A 3670-nucleotide genomic window follows, 5' to 3' on the forward strand; every position below is an offset into this window, starting at 1 on the left:
TCAGCCACAGTTTGTTATGATCCACACAGTCAAATGCCTTTGCATAGTCAATGAAACACAGATAGATATTCCTCTGGTATTCCCTGCTTTCAGCTAAGATCCATCTAACATGAGCTACAAAATCCCTAGTACCATGGCCCCTTCTAAACCCAGCCTGGACTTCCAGCTGTTCTTTGCTGATGTGCTGTTCCATTTGTTTTTAGATAATCTTCAGTAGTATCTTGCTTGCATGTGAAATCAATGATATTCTATAGTTTCCACACTCTGTTGGGTCACCCTTCTTTGGAATGGGAACAAATATTAATCTTTTCCAGTCAGTTGGCCAACTGGTTGTTCTCCAGATTTCTGGGCACAACTTGGCATCCTTAGATATTGTAAGAGGCAAACAACTGTATAGCAAGCTTTTCTCTAGGTACTGTTATTTGAGCCCTGAAGGCATAGTCCCTAAGGAGTTATGATGGTAACCTCCAAATAGTACATGTCTTTTAGTTCTTATCCAGCAGTGTCACCACAGGTTAAACGTAGGCAATTTCATCCCATAATATTTTAGGCCTAAGCCAACTTCCTGTAGAATTATTAGGGGAAACTTCCATTGTCCATTATACTAACAAGAATAGCTTAAAGCATAGATTTAAGAGCTGACACCAATCTCAAAATGATGAGAAGCCTTCTTAGATCAAATGACTTAGAGATTAGACCCATCTACATCACAATACTGCAAGATTTCCTGTCTTCTTTGATAACCTTATCCTCATCTCTGTCACAGAAAATTGCTGTTTTGGGGAATCTAGGACCTGAAAAATAATTGTGCAAAGCTGTTGTAAAGAAGAAATATTTTTGCATTGTATATATTTTAATAAAAAATAATTCAAATATTGCTATGGTAAAAATCTACTCTGATGCTTTCTGACAGATGGGATTGTCCAAGATTTCTAAAGAGCAGATCCTGTATAAGGAACTCAGGCACACATAACAACAGTCAATGTATTTATTTGAAGGACTGTGTCAATCAAAATGCTGTAATTTTGATCCTATTCTATATGAGAATTTCTATAAAAAGCAGAATGATAGTACCTACTCTCTGAAAAATATCTTTCATTCAAACAGATGGAAATAATAAATTTTAAATTAACAATGCAAGACAATAGATCATCATCATCATTATCACCTACTTCATATCAATTGCAAGCACACATTTATTGTTTACTTTAAGTTTGTTGTTGTTGTGTACTTTCGAGTCAGAACTGACCCATAGTTGACCATCAGGTGGAATATCAGAGGCAGCTGATGGCAAGGAAGGAAATTTTCCATTCTTCTCCGTGGAGCAGCTAGTGGCCTCAAACTGTGTGCCTTTGGGAATTGCAGTGCATCTTCTTGCCACAATTTATAATATTCAGACATGTTTTTAAATACCTTGCAAAGACTGTATCATCTAATCATGTTAACTCTATGAGGTTATTCCCCTTTTATGAACAAAGTAAACAGAGATTGGAAGACCAAGGAAATTGCAAAACTCATATAAATAATGAAACTGTAATATAGAGAGAAGAAACACCTTTTACTTTGAAGATAAACAGAAAAAGCTTTCTTCTGAACCTGGACTTACAGGTAGATTTCTAAAAGGACAAAGTGGTGAAAGAAAGGAGAGAGGGAACTCAAGAGAGTGTGCATTCTAGGCTGAAGGAGAAGCTTGGGTAAAAGTTTCACACATCAGAATGCTCAAGGTGATTTCAGGGTTTCTGAAAACACTTGAACACTCAAACAGGGAAAGGTCATGGAGGGCAGAACAATGAGAGATATCGAGTGTTCATCTTTGTGATTTATTTTATAGGGCCGTGTTTGAGAGGGAAAGAGTTAGGAAATTATTATAGTGGTTCAGAGGTGGAATGATAAGGGTGGGAATTAGTGTGGAGCAACTGGGTCTGGAAATGAGGTAGCAGATGTGAGAGGAACTTTACAGGGAATAATCAATAGGCTTTCAAAACTAATTAGATGTGAAAGCTATGCTGTGTCTGGATTTGGAGGATTGAATTGCTTAAGGAGTGGCCACAGGATGGAGCTCTCTGTTAAGGAGCATGCTTGATAGGCAGGATGTTTTATTTAAAAGGATTAAAGAGAGAATAAAACAAACAAAAAACAAACGCATTCACAGAGACCAGAAAATAAGGTTTTCAAATGCAATAAGGAAAAAAAAAGATGGTATATGATTTTTAAGTACAAATTTCTACATTTCTACCTTCAAAGCAAGCTTTCTGAAACAAATAAAGAATTAATATGTTACGGGAAATATGTTTGCACTGAAATTATCAAACAGCATACAGTTTCTTTGACCTGGCATACTTAATACAAAAATTTGTCATAAATAAAATACTAGTAATAAAAAATAAGGAAATGTGAATAAATGTGTACACACACAAATCAATACATACATATTTTGCAGTGTTTCTTTGTTACAACAATAAAACAAAAATTGGGTCTAAATGGAAGCAGGAGTGGCATCCACTTCCTCAACTACATCCCTCTAGAAACTATATGAACTTGGAGAAAAGCCTTGGAGAAAGGCTTCAGATCTTTTGTTCTTAGAGTCTCTATGAGTTGTGCTCAAGTCAATGGCAATCAACAACAAAAAATTACTAATAAATAACATTAATTAAAACCTGGAATAATTGTTCAAAACTCATTGCCATCAAGTTAGAACTGATCTAAAGCTGACTCTCCATAAGGTTTCTACGGCTATAAATTGCACAAGAAGAGATTTTCTTTTTCTCTGGAAAATTTGAATGATTAAAATAATCAGAGTCAAAGCCTTTGGGCTTGCAGTGCAATTTCCCACAGACTGCCACTAGAGCTCTTTGCTATAGAAACAAATTTTTCAAGAAAAAAAATATTGTTTCATTTTTGCAAATTTTCCTCTCTCCCCTGCTCCTCCCCCAGTTTCCTTTGGAGAGCAACTTTTGTTCCAGATTATTGTTACGCATATAATGCCTAGTCATTTATTCTTTCAGACAGTTCTTCTCCTCATCTGCTTTACTGTGATGTTTGATATCTATCCACTTTTCCTATTTTTTCTCCAAACCCCATGTCAGTTTTATTTGTCGTTTTGTGACCGAGATACATTTCACTCAGCATAATATTTTCCAGAATCGCCTATGTTGTGTAATGCAAGTTCGTTGTTTTTCTGTACTGTGTAATATTTCTTTGTGTGAATGTACCAGAGTATTTCTATCCATTCATTTTTTGGTGGGCACTTGAGCTGCCTGCAACTCTTTGCTACTGTGAATAATGTGACAATTAACATGGGTGTGCATACATGGGTGTGTTTGAGTTGTGGCTCTCGTTTCTTCAGGGTATATTCCCAGTCATTAGCGGAATTGCTGAGTTAAATGGTATTTCTATTTTCAACTTTTGGAGAAAGCATTAGATTGCCTTCCTTAGTGTTTGTATCATTTTACATTACACCAGGAGTGCATGGGTTCCAATCTCTCCACAACCTTGCCAGCATTTATTGTTTGCTGCTCTGTTGAATTTTGCTACTGTTGCTGGGATAAGATGATACCTCATTTTTGTTTTGATTTGCATCCCTCTGAAAGCTAGGATTTTTGACCATTTCTCCATGTGTTTTGTTTTTTTGTGTTTTTTTTTTTTTTTTTTTTTTTTTTTGGCTATCTGA

Source organism: Elephantulus edwardii, unplaced genomic scaffold (assembly GCF_000299155.1).
Source record: "Elephantulus edwardii isolate Elephantulus edwardi_28Jun2011 unplaced genomic scaffold, EleEdw1.0 scaffold00013, whole genome shotgun sequence".
Classification (NCBI taxonomy): domain Eukaryota; kingdom Metazoa; phylum Chordata; class Mammalia; order Macroscelidea; family Macroscelididae; genus Elephantulus; species Elephantulus edwardii.